This window comes from Leptonychotes weddellii, chromosome 2 (assembly GCF_054177405.1).
Source record: "Leptonychotes weddellii isolate Sample4059 chromosome 2, ASM5417740v2, whole genome shotgun sequence".
NCBI classification, from domain to species: Eukaryota; Metazoa; Chordata; class Mammalia; order Carnivora; family Phocidae; genus Leptonychotes; species Leptonychotes weddellii.
This window is the reverse complement of record NC_138370.1, coordinates 71151057-71172947: the sequence shown is the minus strand read 5'-3', so window position 1 is coordinate 71172947 and position 21891 is coordinate 71151057.

Here is a 21891-nt window from a genome sequence, read left to right as displayed (position 1 = left end):
CACCTCAGTAAAAAGTCATGTGATTCCCAGCACATCCTTATCTAGCAATTTAGCTGCTTTTTCCACCTGTGCTAAAGTTTTCTCTCACTTAATAGCCATTTTCTCAAAGACGCACATATTTCATCACTTACAGAATTACCATTGACAAGTAGAGCATGAAAAAGCCACACTGAGATAAAATGCTGTACTCAGACCCAGCCTGGCTCAGTCCACATTCTTATCTCAACAAAATTCATAATTCTGGTATCATGGCTCTTAGGGGCCAATTGTGAAGAGCTAAAGCCAAAATGGATTAAATCTAATAAATGATTATGTAACATGACTATGAATCAAAATAACCCCAGATGATAAAAGATTTTACAAGAAAACACATATTTTTAAAAATTAAATCAAGAAATAAAGTACTTGGGAATTGGGATTTTGAATTAGACTTTTCTGTAATCTGGGAATATTGGATAAATATTCAAAGAAACCCCACTTTAAAGAGAACTCCAAGAAACTGCCAAATATCTACTCTGAGGCTTATTAAAAGAAATCCAAATCAGATCTGATTCCTTCACTCCAATCTATCCACCTCAAGCTGATTTAAAGAGAAAACAATGCAAAAGAAAGTTACTGTAATAGAGAATTGATCTGAGATATGAGTTGTCAGTGTAGGGAGAAGAATATTATGGGTTTTCCCCTCTATTTCCTCATTTCAATCTAACTGAGGAGAACCTCCAAGAGAACTGGTCACAGAGATCAGGAGTACCTGAAAGAAGAGGTGATTGGCATCCCTTTCTCTGTCTGGATGCTTAATGTGGAATATATGGCCCCTGGAATATATGGCTAGTGCAGTGTGGATTAAGGTAAAAGAGCTCCTGGGAGAATTTGATACATATTTCCTATAGCTAATTTGAGCAGATGGCAAGAGTAGGACAAGGAGAGAGAACAGCAGAGTGGTACTTACACCATTTAGTGTAGGTGCTATGGTCTTAAGGATGTCTTAGAAAGGGGCAGCTGAGAACCCCACTATTAGAAACTTCAGGTGTATTAGTAGGATGGCAAAGAAATCCTGCAGTGTTCCAGAGAATGAACACTTGCAGCCTAGTGTCCACAAAGACATCAGTGACAATAATAGTTAAGTTACAAGACTTTTGCCACCTCCTCTAATCTGCCTGCATCCCATCCCAACCCTGTGGGAACCAAAAGCAACAGATAGAGGGAAAGGAGCGGGAAAACCAGCAGCAGACAGCATAATATCAGACCTTGTCTTGGCTCTCCCTGCTAGTCTCCAGCCACAGGCCATGCTGAGGATTTGGCTCTAGGGAGTGGTCAGAGGGGGGAAGAACTTTTAAATTTGAGATACAGTTACGGTGTACAGAATATTTGAAAACCTAAAGATAGTAGTAATTACTACAAAAGAAACCTGTTCTTATATCTGTGAGTGACTAGAAAGCCATGGGATCTGACTGAAGTGCTCTCAATGGGAGGAATGAAGATCTTCAGAATGTCATAGAGTCCTGGTCCAAACTATCAACTTCTTGCTGGATTTTTTGCAAACAGTTTTTAAATAGCTTTTGTCTTTGCCCTACTTCAGTCTGTTCTCAACACAGAAGCCAGACTGATCTTGCAAAAATTGTATCAATCAACTTTTGCTAAAATAACAGTGGGGGGAGGAGATGTGGAAGTTTGATTCTAAATTAAATGAATAAATGAGCATTTGATATGTTACTGTATATTTCTCAGGGTCTAAGTGATATTATTAACAGAGTTGGTATATGTGGTATATGTGCATAGATAGTCCCACAATGAACCATGCCTCCCAGTAGGTCTTTCCTCTAGTTCTGCCCCAAATTGAATTTAGTGTTGGTAGTCATGACTAAACTAAAACCAGTCAGAATGTTTGTGACTGTGTGTATCTTTTTTTTGCAAAAAAGATGTTTATTTCCAGTTCCTAGAATAGTACCTTGAATATAGTACAGTAGGAACAATTGATAAATAAAATAAGCATTTGATATGATCCCACTGTATGCTTTTCAGATCTAAGTGATGTTATTAAAAGATGGTATACATACTTGGTTTTGTCCAAGTATGGCCCTACAGTGTACCATATGAATCCCTTTTAGACAAGTCCAGTGCCCTTCTACATTAAATATGGCCTGGCTATTGCAACAAATAGACTGTGGTGAAAGGATTCTGTGTGACTTCTGAGGCTAGGCCAGAAGAAACCTTATAACTTCCGCCATGGTCTTTTACAACACTCATTCTGGTGGAAGCCAGCTACCACCAGCAAAATGTCTGATACTTCTGAGACCCACAGAGGGTGAGGAAGTTCAGTCTGTCATTGTAGAGAGACTGCATGAAGAGAGAGATAGATGACAGGCCAGTCCCAAGCTTTTACAGCCTTCCCAGCTGAGGTGACAGGTACAGGAGTAAAGAGACCATTTTGTACATCCATCCCATTCAAGCCTTCACATGATTCCAGCCTGAACGTTATGTAACTGCAATCTCATGAGACACCCCAAAGAATAAGAGCCCAAATGAGTCCAGTCAATCCATAAAATTGTGAGAGAATAACAATTGTTACTTTAGGCCACTAAGTTTTAGAGTGGTTTGTTTCATAGCAATAGATAACCAGAACAATTAAACTATGAGAATAAGAAAAAGAGAGAATGTTACATCAAAGAAAAATCCTAAGAAATGACATCCAGATATTAGTGTTTAAATATTCCCCACCAAGAATAATAGAGATTTTTGAAGAAATAGCAGATCCCAGAGCTAGGAAAGAAATGTACAAAATGAATTTGAAATATCTTGTCCGGAAAACAAGACATTATCAAAAACTACTACTAGGATTGTGTCATAAGTATTCAAGAGCCAACTTGAAAGAGGTTCAAGTTCACTGTTGACAAATGGAATAAATGGAACATTAATAGGAATATTGACTATAACAGTTTGAAACATCTAATATGTTAAAGTTCTCAATACTTTTAAAAAAGGAACTAACTGGTCAACACTTGAGGATGCTAAAGAAATAAATCATTATTCTCAGAACAAGTAAAGGGAAAAAAATCAAAATGATAAGAACAAAACACCAGTGGCAGTGTGCATAATGAAACTTAACCTCAGAGTTTAGCACAACATCCAGCATGCAGTAGCAAATTAATAAATGCTTAAGGGACAGTAAAGAGGAATGATGTTAACAACATGAGAGAATAGGAAGCTTCTATTCTCCTTTCCCCCACTGACATCCTAATTCAACAATGCATGGCCCAATTTTCTTTAAGAGAAATCCAGAAACTAGTTGAGAGGCTTCTAGCAAGCATGGGAACAAATGCATTGAAGCTTGTAGGTAAATTTATGATTCACTCTCATTATAAGCCCTCCCCCTGACACAGTGCCACACAATCAGGAGGAAACCTCTAGCTCCCAGATTCTCTCTAGGAAGGGAAAGAAAGAATTGGACCATAAACCCAAAGATCTATTTCTGGAGACTACCTGAGAAACTTGTTTCTGCCTTGTCTGAATCTGAGCAATGACAGGAAAGGTCTCAAGGTTGAGGGTTGCTGAGAACAAAGGCAGCAGGTTAGAATTGCATGTACACACTCATATAATTCAGCCCTAAGCAAGTGAGTGAAAAAAAAAAAACAAATCCCAGCTCCTTCCTGGAGAAGGAAAGAGTTGGATTCAAGATTCCAACTTTTCCAGGGGCTACCCAAGGGACTGGCTTCTACCTTGCCTGTCACTGAGCACTGCCAGGACCTAGCATACTCTAGACAACTGAGGGACACTGAGAATAAAGGCTTGGGTATAGAAGAAATGTACCTCAACATAATAAAGACAATATATTACAAGCCCACAGCTAACACCATACTCAATGGTAATAGGTTGAATGCTTTTCCTCTAGGATCAGGAATAAGATTCTCACCACTCCTATTCTACACAATATTGGAAGTTCTATCCAGGGCAATAAGGCAAGAAAAAGAAATAAAAGGCATACAAAAGAAGAAGAAAAATTGTCTCTGTAGCTGACATGATCTTATACAGTTCCCTTGAACAACACAATTTTGACCTGCACAAGTCATTTATGCACAGATTTCTTTCAATAAATACTGTAAATGTATGTTCTCTTTCTTATGATTTTCTTAATAACATTTCTCTAGCTTACTTTATTGTAAGAATACAATATATAATATACATAGCATATGAAATCTGCATTAATTCCCTGTTTGTATTATTGGTAAGGCTTCTGGTCAACAGTAGGATATTACTAGTTAAACTTTTGGGGAGCCAAAAGTTATACATGGATTTTCGACTGCATGGGGGGTCAGTGCCCCTAACCTCTACACTGTTCAAGAGTCAACTGTATATAGAAAATCCTAAAGACTCCACCAAAAAATTGTTAGAAATAATAAACAAATTCAGTAAGGTTGGTACAAAAGCAATATACAAAAATCAGTTGCATTTCTATACTAACAGCAAACAGTCTGAAAAGGAAATTAAGAAAACAATCCCATTTACAACAGTATCAAAAAGAATAAACAATTAGGAATAAATTTAACCAAGGAAGCAAAAGATTCATACATTAAAAACTACAAAACATTGCTGAAAGAAATGAAAGGAAACACACATAAATAGAAAGACATCCATGTTAATGGATTATAAGATTTAAAATGTCCACAATACTCAAAGCAATCTACAGATTCAGTGCAATCCCTTTCAAAACTTCAAGGGCATTTTCTGCAGAAACAGAAAAAAACAATCCTAAAAATCATATGGAACCATAAAGAAAAGGACTCCAAATGGTCAAAACAATCTTGTGAAAGAGTACAGTATAGGCATATATGGTCAAGTGCTCTTCAACAATGGTGCCATATGGGAGTTGCTATTCAATGAGTATAAAGGTTCAGTTAGGCAAGAGTAATAAGTTCTAGAGATAAGCAACATTGTCCTTATAGTTAACATTATGTTAACATCTTATTGTACATGTAAAACTTGAAGAGTAGATTTCACGGTAAGTGTTCCTAATGTTCTTTTCCCATAATAAAAATAAAGAACATACAGTGAAACATAAAGATATAATTTTAAAGTCTAAAAGAAAAATAAAGATAGTGAACCCTCCCACCAAAACCAAACATTGGAGACATGCTTCAACTTTCTCTTCTCCCCGAGTAGAAGCTAGGAGGAGGGGGTGTTCTCTGCACCGAACTAGGGGGAGGCACTATTGGAAGCCTGCCAATCCAAATCATTACCAAATTCTCAGTGCCCTAGACCTAACACCCTTTCCTGTCAGCACTCAGACAAGATGGAAACCAGTCTTCAGGCAGACCCTGGAAAAGTCTGAAAACTTAGATGTATGTATCATTCTTCTCTTTCCCTGCCTAGAGAGGATCCAGGAGCTGAGCATTTTCTCTAGATCAAGCTGGGCTAAACTGAGAGGAAACTCAGATCAATGGGTACCACAAATTTTCCTATCCTCTTTGATGCTGGCTTGTTTCATACTCCCCTGTAGTGCAGGAGCCTCTTCACTGGTTTCTGAACTTCTCATAAAGGGACCTGATCCATGTATTGTTGAGTGGATGTCTCAGTTGGGTAAAGGAGCATGTGGGGCTTCCTATTTTCTCTCTTGCTGACATCACTTCGAACTTAATTTTAATTACAAATCAAGGAAGTCTTACATTTCCTGGAAGTCTTTGGAAAGTATTTTTATATAGTTGTTTCAATTAGAATTTTCTAAAAAATTCAGAAAATGAAAGTAGTTGTTAGTATGGCTGTTTAAATTTCTATGACCTATGAAGAAAGTGAAGATGCACAGTAAATTAAAATGTTTTTGCTATATTTTAATTCATATGCACTTTTTAATGTGGGTAAAGATTCTGATTAGGCAAAGAAGAAGTCAAACTTTCACTATTTACAGACGTGATACTCTATGTAGAAAACCCAAAAGACTCCACCAACAACCCCAATGTTTATAGCAGCATTATCAACAATAGCCAATATTACTCAGCCATCAAAAAGAATGAAATATTGCCATTTGCAACAATGTGGATAGAGCTAGAGTATATTATGCTGAGTGAAATAAGTCAATCAGACAAAGACAAATACCATTTGATTGCACTCATATGTGGAATTTAAGAAACAAACAAATGAACATATGGGAGGGTGATAAGAAAAGAGAGAGGGAAACAAACAAGAGACAAAGAGAACAAACTGAGGGTTTGATGGAGGGAGGTGGTTGGGGAATGGGCTAGAGGGTTGATGGGTATTAAGAAGGACACTTGTTATGACGAGCACTGGGTTTTATATGTAAGTGATGAATCACTGAATTCTACTCCTGAAACCAATATTGCACTGTATGTTAACTAACTAGAATTTAAAAAGAAAAAATAATAATTAAATAAATAATTAAGACTTTATTTGATGAGTATCTTTATGAGGGTAAATGGAGAAAATTAAATATTGTACCAAAGGTCAAGTTTTATATAGACAAAACTCTATGTATATATATGCATTTTATATTTATACATATATACAATATATACACAGACATATATATACATGCACACGTATGTGTGTATGTACATAGTCACATGCATAAACATAAGTAATAAAAATAGTTTTTTCCTTGAAAAAAGATAACCAAAATATAAAGAAAATCAGAAGGAAAATATAACTCAATATATAAATATTATCTTTGAGGAATAAATAAAATATGTAAAAATATTTAAAATGTTAAAAAAAGGTTTCTGTGACAGATCAGGAAAACACTGATAAATCACCACCTAGCTGACATCCAGTTATCAAATTTCAAGAGTTTGGGGATGTTTGATATCATCTAAGAAGGACCACAGACTAGAAAACCTTCCTTTATTGAGTGGTAGAGATCATGTTTTTAGGTTTTGTTTTTACATTTTGCTATTTTTATGTGATTTGTTTTGTAATGGCATAGAAAAAGACAATATAAATATAAAATATTTGGGGTCTTGAGAAATATATTCATTAGAACTCTTTTGTTAACAAAGGAAAGAACACCCAAACCAGAGTAGCATAAATTTTTAAAGGGGACTTTATCATGAGAATATAAGAGTATCTCAAAGACATAGATGCAGCTGGGCCTAGGAAAAATAGAACTAGTAATTCAAAAGCTTTTATGACTCTTTCCTCATCTTTTACCACATTCATCTGAAATCAGCTCTAATCTTCTTTCTATCTCTATAGCCAGGTATTCTTTGTTTTTGTAATCCATAGGGCAGAAAACATGACTAACAATTAAGTCTAGCGTTGAAATTCAAAAGACCAGCCAGAATAAGACCAAAACTTAACAGCTTAATTTCAGAGAGTTTCCAGTTGGGCCAGCATGGTGCATAGGCATGGCCAAGAGTCCAGTTAACATGTCTGTTCTCACTTCTGCCACATAGACTGAGTTAGTGGGGCATAGGAGTGCTCCAAGATAAGTCAATGGGGCAAGCAATCCCACAAGTTTCCACTACAAAGAAAAAATGTCTAACATAGAGATAGTTTGAAATTTTCCAAAGATGGAAATAAACAATGTGATTTGACAACTTCTAGTTAGATTTTATTGCTGTTGTTTAAGTAAATGTTGTATTTATTATTGGTGAAATAGAAAGAAAAGATAATAGAACCTATAGTAAATGTTTAGACTAATAGTCTGTTCTTTTTGCCAGTGTATCTTATAAAGTAAAATAATTAGTCCAGAAACAAGAAGTCAACCTAGCAAATACATGCTAAATGAGACAATCATCTAGCACAGTGAACAGGAAAAGATGTGACTCTTACTATGGAAAAAACATTGAAACAATCAATCCATACAAAACAGCAATAAAGAAAAGAAAATGAGATACTGTAATATTCTTAGCTGAAGAAAAATACAAAAACTAAATGTGGCAGAGTGTTCTCTGATAAAGTATCTGTCTGTTTTCATTTGGAAATTAGGTGCAGAACTGATCACCATAATACAAAAAATCATGGACTCAATAAAGTGAATATATTTCCCAGTCCAGGCATAAAAGTATTGCAATCACTTTGACACATTTGGTTGAAAAGAACTTAATATTAATTCTTAGTGACCTACTATTTAATGAATGAACAAATACACTGGAATTACATTCATAAACAAGAAAGCATAAGAAAAAATTCATTGGGATGTCTGGGTGGCTCAGATGGTTAAGCATCTACCTTCGGCTCAGGTCATGATCCCAGGGTCCTGGGATCAAGCCCCACATTGGGCTCTGTGCTCAGCAGGGAGCCTGCTTCTCCCTCTCCCTCTGCCTGCCTGTCTGCCTACTTGTGATCGCTCTCTCTCTCTGTCAAATAAATAGATAAAATCTTAAAAAAAAAAAATTCATTAACTACCAGCAAGTGTTGCAACCAGCAATATTATTCCTTATAAAGTACAATATATTGAGCGGATTACTGTGGAAGGCTAAGTGGGAAAAAATATCTTATGTGTCCATGTTAGCAGTTGTTATAGCAGACTACTACTATTTCTTTGAAAACCTAACCAATACTTCCCAGAAGTAGCATTCAGTAGTGAGATTCTAACAGTCATGTATGACATTCATTTATGGAATTAAATGATTATTCCCTTACCCTTAATAATTTAATGTCATATTACCTTCCTTTCCTTAAAACAACCAAATTCAAATCTCTTTCTCAGGTATCTTCAGATTCTAAGTCCTCTGCTACTTTAAGGAGCAAGAGTTATTTTTTTCTCAAAATTCTTGATAGGTTAATATGCATACAGAAATGCTTAATATGCTCACTATAATATACATGTAGTTAAGCCATTATTTTCCACCCACATTTATATTCATTACCTAGGCATCTATATGGGATGTTTACTAAGACACAGACATCTCTATGCCACTTGCTCTATGAAACCAATCACTGCACTTAAAAATACTACATTATTTCAATATTCAAGGCAAGATGGTGGAGTAGGGGACTCCGTTTCAATTGGTCCCCGAATTTAGCTGGATATCTATAAAACCATTTTGAACACCCATGAAATCAGCCTGAGATGTAAGAATATGTATCTGGATCTCTATAAGCAGAAGAGCAACTGCTTTTGGCAAGGTAGGAAACATGAGGAGACATGAATCTGTGGGGAGATACTGGAAGATGAACAGAAGGGGGATCGAGCCTCTATAAGCTGGCTCCTGAAAAGTGCTATAACACTGGAGTGCAAAATCGGAACCCTTAGAAATCTGCTCTAGTGAGAGACATCCCTCTCTGAAAGGGTCTCTGGAAATGAAAAGGCAGAATTCTAGGTAGGGCATTGTGGTTTCGGGATACTAGGAACCACAGAGCAAAAGGGGGTTCCTGAAATGGTAGAGGGCCTGAGCAGTGGAGCCCGGAAGCAGGTTATGTTCAGCAAGCCCAGGAAGGGGCTCTCATTTCCATCGCCTATAAACCTTAAGCCGGTCAGGTAGATAACTGCTCTTTCTTTGAACCGCCTGAAAAAATCTGGAACCTGTGCTGTGATTGGGCAAAAACTCAGAGTGGTAGTCGCCCTGAAAGGACATTAGAGTGGCACCCAGACATGATCCAGGAACTTTGGGTGTGCACGCGAGCCCACAGCTGCTCACGGTTTTAGAAGCACAAAGGGTAGAGGCACTCCGGGGGGCCCTGAAACTACCTCAGAGAACTGCTGTGGGCACGCACCATGGAAGGCTGTGGGTTTTGGTGGTACATACAAAAGAGGAGGCTGTTTGTCCTGGAGGGTTTATCAAAGACAGCAGACTTTGATTTCTGCTCTGGGCCAAAGGTTTGGGTGGGCCATTTTTGTTCTGATCCTCAGAAGAAGCCCAGAAATCTCCAGGGAACAAAAGCCACACAGAGGACCAGTTTCCTGGTGGGGCAGGGGTGGGGCAACTCCGCCCAGGCAAGGTTACCTAAGAAACAGCGTGGCAGGCCCCTCCCCCAGAAGACAGGCTGGAAGAACAGGTGGATGACAATCCTATGGATCCCATAAGACTGTAAAATCCCAATGCCAGGGGAAAATAGTATTTTAAGCTCCAGGTGTGGCCTCATGACTTGTTTATTTTTCAGATAAAATTCTCCTTTTCTTTTTTTTTCTTATGCTTTTTCTCTTTTTACCTTTTCCTCATTTTAATTAGATGTTTATTATATCAACTTATATTTCAGAGTCGCTTTTTAACTTGTATTTTTTCACACCTATATTTTTTATAGCTATATGCTTTATTTTAGTCCTTTTTTCACTCTATTCGATTTTATATATATGTTTTACTTTCCTTGTAATTTTGGGATGTAGTGTCCTCTAACACAGACCAAAACACACCCAGGAACAACTGGAACACCTTGATCTGTCCACACTGAGATTATAGTCCCCTTACCTTCCCCCCCTCTTTTATTTTATTTTTTAAATTTTATTCTTGTGTTTCATTTTGGCTTTGTTTTTCAGTGGTGGCCTTTGACCACTCCGGATTTTGCTAGATTGAATCTTGCTTGGGTCATGGTTGATATTTTGGACTCAGCTCATTCACTCAACCCTCAACAGAATGACTAGGAGGAGGAATTCTCAACAACAACAAAAAAGAAACAGAGACAATGTCCTCTGCCACAGAACTAATGGATATGGATATAAGGAAGATGTCAGAGATAGAATTCATATAGCAATCATAAAATCAATAGCTAGGCTTGAAAAAAGCATTAGGGACAGTATAGAATCTCTAAGAGCAGAAATGAGATCTAATCAGGCCAAACTAAAAAATGCTATGAATGAGATGCAGTCTAAACTGGATATTCTAATAGCCAGGGGAAATGAGACAGAAGAGAGAATCAGTGATATAGAAGATAAGCTGATGGAAAGGAAGGAAGTTGAGGAAAACAGAAATAGAGTGCTAGTAACACATGAAAAAAAGGATTGGACAGATTAATGATGCCATGAAACATTCCAACGTTAGAATTATTGGGATCCCCAAGAGGGTGGAGAGAGAGGGCTAGAAGGTATATTTGAGCAAATCATAGCTGAGAACTTCCCTAATCTGGGGAAGTAAACAAGCATTCAAGTCCAAGAGGCAGAGAAGATCCCTCCCAAAATCAATAAAAATAGATCAACATGCCAACATATAATAGTGAAGCTTGCAAATTTTACAGCCAAGGAAGCTATCCTGAGAATAGCTAGGGAGAGGATGTTCCTTACATATGGAGGGAGGAACATCAGAATAATATCAGACTTGTCCACAGAAACCTGGCAAGCCAGAAAGGACTTATTCAGGGTACTAAATGAAAAGAACATGAAGCCAAGAATACTTCATCCAGCAAGGCTGTTATTCAGAATGGATGGAGAGATAAAGAGCTTTCAGGACAGGCAGAAACTGAGAGAATATGTGACCACGAAGCCAGCCCTGCAAGAAATATTAAGGGGGATTCTGTAAGCGAAGTGAGACCCCAAGAGTCACATAGACCAGAAAGAAACAGAAAATTCACAGAAACAGGGACTGTATAGGTAATACAATGGCACTAAATTCATATCTTTCAATAGTTACTCTGAATGTCAATGGGCTAAATGCTCCCAAGAAAAGACACAGGATTTCAGATTGGATAAAAAAGCAGGACCCATCCATCTGCTGTCTATAAGAGACTCATTTTGAACCTAAAGACACCTTCAGATTGAAAGTGAGGGGATGGAGAACGATTCATTTACCATAGTAATGGACCTCAAAAGAAAGCTGAGGTAGCAATCCTCATATTAGACAAATTAGATTTTAAACCAAAGACCATAGTAAGAGATGTAGAGGGACACTATATCATACTTAAAGGGTCTATCTAACAAGAAGATCTAACAATTGTAAATATCTATGCCCCCAACATGGGAGCAGCCAATTATATAAACCAATTAATAACCAAAATAAAAAAAATATTGATAATAATACATTAATAGTAGGAAACCTCAACATTCCACTAACAGCAAAGGACAGGTCATCTAAACAAAAGATCAACAAAGAAACAAGAGCTTTGAATGACACATTGGACCAGATGGACTTCATAGATATATACAGAACATTCCATCCTAATACAACAGAATACTCATTCTTCTTGAGTGCACATGGAACTTTCTCCAGAATAGATCACATACTGGGTCCAAATCAGGTCTCAACTGATACCAAAAGACTGAGTTTATTCCCTGCATATTTTCAGACCACAATGCTTTGAAACTGGAACTAAACCACAAGAAGAAATTTGGAAGGAACTCAAACACTTAGAAGTTAAAGACCATCCTGCTAAAGAATGACTGGGTCAACCAGGAAATTAAAGAAGAACTTAAACAATTCATTGAAACTAATGAGAATGAAAACACATTGGTTCAAAACCTATGGGATACTGCCAAGGCGGTCTTAAGAGGAAAATATATAGCCATCCAAGCCTCTCTCAAATTATTAAAAAAAACCCAAATGCACAAGCTAACCTTACACCTAAAGGACCTGGAGAAAGAACAGCAAATAAAGACTAAACCATGCAGAAGAAGAGAAATAATAAAGATTGGAGGAGAAATCAATGAAATAGAAACCAGAAAAACAGTAGAACAAATCAATGAAACTAGAAGCTGGTTCTTTGAAAGAATTAATAAGATTGATAAACCTCTGGCCAGACTTATCCAAAAGAAAACAGAAAGGACCTAAATCAATAAAATCATGAATGAAAGGGAAGAGATCATGACTAATACCAAGGAAATAGAAACAATTATTAAAAATTATTACCAGCAACTATATGCCAACAAATTAAGCAATCTGGAAGAAATGGATGCACTCCTGGAAACTTATAGATACCAAGACTGAAACAAGAAGAAATAGACAATCTGAACAGACCAATAACCAGTAAGGAAATTGAAGCAGTAATCAAAAATCTCCCAAAATGGGGCGCCTGGGTGGCTCAGTTGTTAAGCGTCTGCCTTCGGCTCAGGTCATGATCCCAGGGTCCTGGCATCAAGCCCCGCATTAGGCTCCCTGCTTGGCAGGAAGCCTGCTTCTCCCTCTCCTACTACCCCTGCTTGTGTTCCCTCTCTCGCTGTGTCTCTCTCTGTCAAATAAATAAATAAAATCTTAAAAAAAAAAATCTCTTAAAAAACAAGAGTCCAGGGCCAGATAGCTGCCCAGGGGAATTCTACCAGACATTTAAAGAAGAAATAATACTATTCTACTGAAGCTCTTTCAAAAAAATAGAAATGGAAGGAAAACTTCCAAACTCGTTCTATGAGGCCAGCATTACTCTGAGAGCAAAACCAGACAAAGACCCCAGCAAAAAGGAGAATTACAGGCCAATATTCCTGATGAACATGAATGCCAAAATACTCAACAAGATCCTAGCCAATAGGATCCAACATTACGTTAGAAGGATTATTCACCACAACCAGGTGGGATTTATTCCTGGGATGCAAGGGTGGTTCAACATTCGCAAATCAATCAACCTGATAGAGCACATTAATAAAAGAAAAGACAAGAACCATATGATCCACTCAATTGATGCAGAAAAGACATTTGACAAAATACAGCATCCTTTCCTGATTAAAACTCTTCAATGTATAGGGATAGAGGGAACATACCTCAATATCATAAAAGCCATCTATGAAAAGCCCATAGCAAATATCATTCTCAATGAGGAAAAACTGAGAGCTTTTCGCCTAAGGTAAGGAACATGGCAGGGATGCCCACTCTCACCACTGTTGTTCAACATAGTACTAGAAGTCCTAGCCACAGCAATCAGAAAACAAAAAGAAATAAAAGACACTCAAATTGGCAAAGAAGAAGTCAAACTCTCTCTCTTCACAGATGACATGATACTTTATGTGGAAAACCCAAAAGACTTCACCCCCAAATTACTAGAACTCATACAGTAATTCAACGTGGCAGGATACAAAATCAATGCACAGAAATTAGTTGCATTTCTACACACTAACAATGTAACTGAAGAAAGAGAAATTAAGGAATCGATTCCATTTACAATAGCACCAAAAACCATAAGATACCTAGGAATAAACCTAACCAAAGCAGTAAATGATCTATACTCTAGAAACTACAGAACACTTATGAAAGAAATTGAGGATGACACAAAGAAATGGAAAAACATTCCATGTTCATGGATTGGAAGAATAAACATTGTGAAAGTGTCTATGCTACCCAGAGCAATCTACACTTTCAATGTAATCCCTATGAAAATACCACTGACATTTTTCACAGAGCTGGAACAAATAATCCTAAAATTTGTATGGAACCAGAAAAGACCCCTAACTGCCAGGGGAATGTTGAAAAAGAAAACCAAAGCTGGGGGCATCACAATGCCTTACTTCAAGCTATATTACAAAGCTGTGGTCATCAAGACAGCATGGTATTGGCACAGAAACAGACACATAGATCAATGGAACAGAATAGAGAGCCCAGAAATGGACCCCCAATATCATATCTATGGTAAATTAATCTTCAACAAATCAGGAAAGAATATCCAATGGAAAAAAAGACAGTCTCTTCAACAAATGGTGCTGGGGAAATTGGACAGCCACATGCAGAAGAATGAAACTCGACCATTCTCTTACACCACATACAAAGATAAACTCAAAATGGATGAAAGACCTCAATGTGAGACAGGAATCCATCAAAATCCTAGAGGAGAACACAGGCAGTAACCACTTTGACATCGGCCCCAGAAACTTCTTTCAAAACACGTCTCTAAAGGCAAGGGAAACAAAAGTAAAAATGAACTTTTGGGATTTCATCAAGATAAAAACTTTTGCACAGCAAAGGAAACAGTCAACAAAATAAAAAGGCAATCCACGGAATGGGAGAAGATATTTGCAAATGACACTACAGATAAAGGGCTGGTATCCAAGATCTATAAAGAACTTATCAAATTCAACACCCAAAAAAACAAATAATCCAGTCAAGAAATTGGCAGAAGACATGAACAGACACTTCTCCAAAGAAGACATACAAATGGCTAACAGACACATGAAAAAATGCTCCACATCACTAGCCATCAGGGAAATACAAATCAAAATGACAATGAGATACCACCTTACAGCAGTTAGAATGGCAAGAATTAACAAAACAGGAAACAACAAATGTTGGCGAGGATTTGAAGAAAGGGGAACCCTCTTACACTGTTGGTGGGAATGCAAGCTGGTACAGCCACTCTGGAAAATAGTATGTAGGTTCCTCAAGACATTAAAAAGCTACCCTATGACCCAGCAATTGCACTACATGTATTTACCCCAAAGATACAGATGTAGTGAAAAGAAGGGGCACATGCACCCCAATGTTCATAGCAGCAATGTCCACAATAGCCAAACTGTGGAAGGCATCGAGATGCCCTTCAACAGATGAATGGATAAAGAAGATGTGGTTCATATATACCATGGAATATTACTCAGCCATCAGAAAGAATGAATACCTACCATTTGCATCAACATGAATGGAACTTGAGGGGATTATGCTAAGTGAAATAAGTCAAGTGGAGAAAGACAATTATCATATGGTTTCACTCATATGAACATAAGGTATAGCATGGAGGATCATAGGGGAAGGGAAGGAAAACTGAATGGGAAGAAATCAGAGAGGGGGAAAAACCATGAGAGACTCTGGACTCCAGGAAACAAACTGAGGGTTATAGAAGGGAGGGGTCGGGGGATGCGGTAACTGGATGATGGGTATTAAGGAGAGCATGTATTGTGATGAGCACTGGGTGTTATACACAACTAATGAATCGTTGAACACTACATCAAAAATTAATGATGTACTATTTGTTGGCTAACTAAACATAATAATAATAAAAAGCTAATATATTCAATACCCACCCAAAAATTTCACAAATTGGTGCCATGTTTGAAATATTAAATGGACAGAAGTCTAAAATCTGAAGTTATGACTCCCAAAGAAATGATAACTCATTCTTTTATGTATTTGCAATATTCAATTCTTGGCTTTAATATACAAATAAAATACTACATTATTTCAAAACCTTGGACAGAATACCTACATTTTAATTTTTTAAATATTTAAGAGAAAATTCTATTTTGTGAAGGTAAGTTATCTTAAACAAGACACTAATAAGTATTCAGATATTCTTGTAATGTTATTGAAATTAAATTTGTCAAAAGCAGGTATTTGGGGACATATTATTTTCCAGCTCAAGTTGTGGAGAACTGTGCTCTAACTGGTCTTGTCACTGCAAAATTTTTTTATTGAGGCTCTTTGAAACAATATCGAATTTAATATTAATAACTTGAAAGCACATGGAATTCTTAACTCTGCAATCCAAATGTGAAGACAAAATGTTCATTTCCTTTAATTTTTTTTTTTACCTATGAGCCTCTCTGTGTAATGCACTTTTCATTGTTTTAAAAATGATTTAAATACAACTCACTCTTGCTTTTGCAATACCACTCAGATTTTGCAAGATTTTTAGTATTTTGTCATCTCTAATAATTTTACTTTTGTTCTGAACTTAGATCTTATAATTACAAAATTGACACAGTGTATTTTTTGATGATCATTGCTTGTTGTATGTCCTACTTGGAAAAGATTCTAATTAAACTCAGCATAAAAACAGACAATGAAATCATGAGATTCTTTCTATAAAATGTTAAGTACAATAATCATGAAATGGAATCTCCATTTGATAATTTTAGTGTATTGGGTATATTCCAGGGCACTTTAGTTAAAAACACATCTGATTCCTATAAAGATGGCATTTTTATATACCATTGAGTCTCTTGATAAAAAAACACTACTGGCTATGATAAGAACACAAGAGCTAGTTTGTTTGTTTGTTTGCTTCTTTCTTTCTTTCTTTCTTTCTTTCTTTCTTTCTTTCTTTCTTTCTTTCTTTCTTTCTTTCTTTCTTTTTCTTTCTTTTCTATTATTAACACTACCAGGAAGTGCCTAGACTACACACATATCAACACGCACATGTTGAATAGTAGCTAAAATGTTTATAATTTCCACCAATCCAGGAATATGAATGACATTGGATTTCCCAGCAGCAATACTGGATGCTAAAAAAAAAATAGAGCAATGTGTTCACAACTCACAGGTAAAACCAAGTGTCTAAAAAATATAACTTCTCAGGTAGATTTTCTTAAGCTACTAAAGGATATATTACACTAAAATGAATAAAGCAGGAAAGAAGACATAGGATCTTAAAAAGGATCCAACAGCAGAAAGGGGTGAAAGGAATTTGTATGAACCTGTCAAAAGTAAGTCCCAAGATAAGAGATATGCAGAAAGCCCACACTACAGCTATCATGGAACAGAAAATGTAAGGTTCCAGAAAAAAAAACTTTTAGTAAAAAATAAAAAAATAAGTAGTACTGCAGTTACTGGCAGATTACCTTAGAAGTTTGACTGCTTTGAAAATTATATTCATAAATATTTTACAGAGCTGTTAGAGAGTATAGAAAGACACAGCTTTTGACTTAAATAAAACTAGGTAAATGGGGAAAAAATAAGGCAATTGTCATTTCCAAAGGGGAAAGATCTAATGACAAACTGTATTCATGTTAAAATACTTGGGCTTGGCAGTGACAAATATCCACACACATGTTTCCATAATAATGAAAACACCAAAAATAGATTTAACCCCCCAAATTGTGGTATTCTATTGGGGAGTAGAAAAAGGATAAGGAGAAGGAATCTTCATTTATTTGAAGAAGAAGTCAATAGATATTGCCTAAAAAGTAAAGAATCAAGAGAATAGTTTGCATATATTGAAAAATACAGAAATAAATGCCAAGCATAAAATAAAAACAGTAAATGTAAAGTAACTGCCCCTGAGGAGAAGAAGTTAGGAAATGAAGAACATCACCAAAAGATAGAAGGATGTTTTGGAGATTCTGGGATAATAAGGTGACCATATATTCTTGTTTGCCCAGCATAGTCTGAATTTATAGAGTTTTTTCTCAGTATTATTCCTGTCCAGTTTAGCAATTTCCTTGATTATGCATATTTAATGAAGTTTTGTTCTTAATAGTTGCATTAAAATAAGATGGTTGGGTTTGGCAGAACTCTACTTGGACCTTCCAGTTTCTGACATGGCTTTATTTAGGGACTGAGAGATTCATGTACAGTAGAGTTCTCACCTTAATAGGTGAGTTAAATCTGTAGTAGTTAATTGGGTATAGTTAAATTTGAAAGATAATCAACAATAAACTGCCTTCCTTCACTGAGATTTTCCAGACACAATATAACAAATGCTACCCTCCAAGAGAGCTAACAGACCCTTGCCTATGAAACCAAGTGTCTGTCAACACAAATAATTAGGGCAGTCATCTCTTCCAAGTCTCAGGTGGGTAGCAGGAAAAATATTCTGTGCCTCTACCCTGTGAGTCAATTGGCATAATGGCTAGTTGTACATGATTCATGTCAGGGTCTGCAAGATGAAAGAAGCTACCAGACCACTAATTTGAGGAACAGAAAAAAAGATCAGTGTGAAACATGAGAACTTACAGGCTAGATATATATGAAATATATGGAAGAAATAAAAGCGGAGCAGTTCTTCTGTAGATAGACATTAGCCTGAATGCAATATGCTACAATTTAGTTGTTTATTATATGATATAAATCTACAACTATTTAGCTAATCATTTGGTAATGCTTTTTTTATTTTACATATTCTTTCAGCAGCAATGACCTAAAAAAAAAAAAAGTACTTATTTAATCAAAATTCATGCTAAATTTCTCTCAAAAAAGTTATAATAAATGTACAACTCACTCAAAATGCTTACTATCCTCCATGCCAGGAGGATTACAGAGATATCATTAGTTGTATTTAAAATCAGTAATCAGAAATCTGCTCAAGAAATGCCAACATCTATTTTTAACTATTGATATTTATATTAACAAGACTGTGTCTAGATATGACAAACTGTGCAGCTACAGAAGGTGCATCACATATTTGAACACTACATCTGAAACTAATGATGTACTATATGTTGGCTAATTGAATTTAAATGAAAAAAAGAAAGTGCATCACTTATTCTGTGAAGCATGACTTTTCATTTAGATCAAATGACAGTCCTTTTCTATTCAGCTAATTTTCTCGTATAAAAAAATGAAGTGATAGCTGTTAACATGCCAACTCTATAAGCAAAAGCAAAACATCATAAACAGTTAATTATGCCAGTTTCATATCTGTGCTATCAGATCCTTCAAATACAAAATGAGTTAATTCTAATAATGGTTTGATTTTTTCATGCAACTTATGGAATCAAAGTGACACTTAAAAATTTATACTATTTAAGATGAAACATCTGACATTATCATGAATGCTATTGAGAAAAAAGTATTTTTTCCAGTAAAAATGTATATATACAAATTTTGATGGAGTAGAATATATTATCATGATAAGGACAATGTTCTTACTAAATTGAAAATATATGATACAGGCATATACTTAGAACTGACTGTGGTGCACACATAATTCATAATGGAATCTAAGCAGTTAAAAAAATAAGCAGAGGTCTTAAAATTTTATAAAAATAATTATAAATATTTTATGTATGCAACTGACTACAGAATTTTGCAACAAAGCTAAAGTGAAAATAAAACAAGAGCCAAAAAAAAAAAAAAAAAGAACTTCCACAAGGCAGTGTAAATTTTCTCTTTGGTACCTCCCTTCAAATATTTAAGTCTTTGAAGAGAACTTTTTTTTTAAAGATTTATTTATTCTAGAGAGAGAACACAGGGGGACAGAGGGGTAGAGGGAGAGGGAGAAAGAGAATCTCAAGCAGACACCCCACTGAGCACAGAGCCCAACACAGGGCTTGATCTCACAACCCTGAGAACATGACCTGAGTGGAAATCAAGAGTCAGATACTTAACCGACTGAGCCACCCAGGTGCCCCTGAAGAAAACCTTTGTAAAACAACCTAAGTATCTTTTAAAAACATGGAACTTTTTGTTAGAAAGCGCTTTACATTTAGATTACATCTTGTTCAGAGTAATTTAAAAATCAATACTTGGGGGTGCCTGGTTGGCACAGTGGGTTAAGCATCCGACTCTTGGTTTCAGCTCAGGTTGTGATCTCAGGGTCATGAGATTGAGCCCTGCGTTGGGCTCCATACTCAGTGCAGAGTCTGCTTGAGATTCTCTCTCCTTCTGCCCCTCCTGCTTCTACAAGCTCACACACTCTTTGTCTCACTCTCCCTCTCTCTCAAATAAATATATTTTTAAATCAATAATTGAAGATTAAATAATTAGGAGACTAAAAATCTTTGGGTTTTGGAGCTTTTACTGAATTACAATGGTTAAAAAGAAAGTTTGCAAACCAGAAGATACTGAAATATACCACTACAAATGTAAAGTAAGCAAAAAATCTATGTGACATTGAATTTGGTGATGTTTTCATATTAATACCAAAGGCACATTCTGTGAAAGAAAAACTTGGGAAGTTGAACTTTTATTAAAATTAAAATTTTCTCTGCAGTGAAAGAAATGTGTAAGGGAATAGAAAGACCAGCCATAGACTGGGATAAATTATTTGGAAACTACATATCTGATAAAAGTTTTGTATCCAAATTATAGAAAAAATTTTAAAACTCAACAATAAAAATAACTTTTTAATGGGCAAAATATCTGGACACCTCACTAAAGATGACATACAGAGGGAAAATAAACTTATGAAAATAGGCTCAAAATCATTTGTCATTAGGGAACTGCAAATTAAAACAACAAATAGATACCACTACACAACCATTAGCATGGCTAAAATCCAAAAATTTAATAATGCCAATTACTGGCATGGATGCAAAGCAACAGAAACTTTCATTTATGATGGTGAGAATGCAAAATGGTTTAGCCACAACACACACACAAAAAAGTGGTTTAGACGCTTTGGAAGACAGTTTGACAATTTCTTTTTTTTAAAAAGATTTTATTTATTTATCTTAGAGAGTGCATGAGGGGGAGAGGGTCAGAAAGAGAAGCAGAGGGAGAAGGAAAGATGGCGGAGGAGTAGGGGACCCTATTTCAACTGGTCCCTGGAATTGAGCTGGATATCTACCAGACCACTCTGAGCACCCACGAAACCAGCCTGAGATGTAAGAAGATCTGGATCTCTACACACAGAATATCGCAGGCAGTTGGTTTTGAGGTATGAAGCGGGGAGCCGTGACTCTGCGGGCAGATATGGGAGGATAAATGGCAGCGGGAGGGTGCCTGGCCGTGGGGATCCTACACCGCTGGGGAGTGACAGCCTCGCGCGCTGGGGACAGGGCACAGACTCGCAAACCGGTAGCGGCGGGGAAAGGACTTTAGGGCAGCCCCAGGGATGGAAACCTGGAGTGGCGGGGTCGTGCGGGTAAACTGGGAGCGGCTGGCGGCTTTAGAAGCACAAAAGGCAGAGACATGCCCCGACCTGGAGGCAGGACTGGGGGCACTGTGGAGGGGTGCACAACCTCGGCTGCTGCAGTTTATAGCAGCACAGACAGAAACGGAGACACTGTGACCTGGAGAGCTCACTGAAGAACAGACTGCAGTCTCTCTGCTCTGAGGCAGAGGGCTGGAAACGGTCTCTTCTGCTCTGACTCGCGGAAGAGATGTGGAAAGCCGCCAGAGAACAAAAGCCCCCAAAAACTGATTCCCACTGAGCCCATCCCCCGCCACAGGGGGGCAGGGCAACTCCGCCCAAACAGGGTTGCCTGAGTAACAGCATGGCAGGCCCCTCTTCCAGAAGACAGGCTGGGGAAACAAGAGGCCAGCAACCCTAAGGTCCCAAGAAAACAGGTGCATCTTGCTTGGCTTCTGGTCAATAATTTGGACTCTATACATTCCCTCAAACACCCATCAACAGAATGACTAGGAGGAGGAACCCCCAAAATAGAAAAGACTCAGAGATTATGCCTTATGCTGCAGATTTACAAATGGATGCAGATATAAC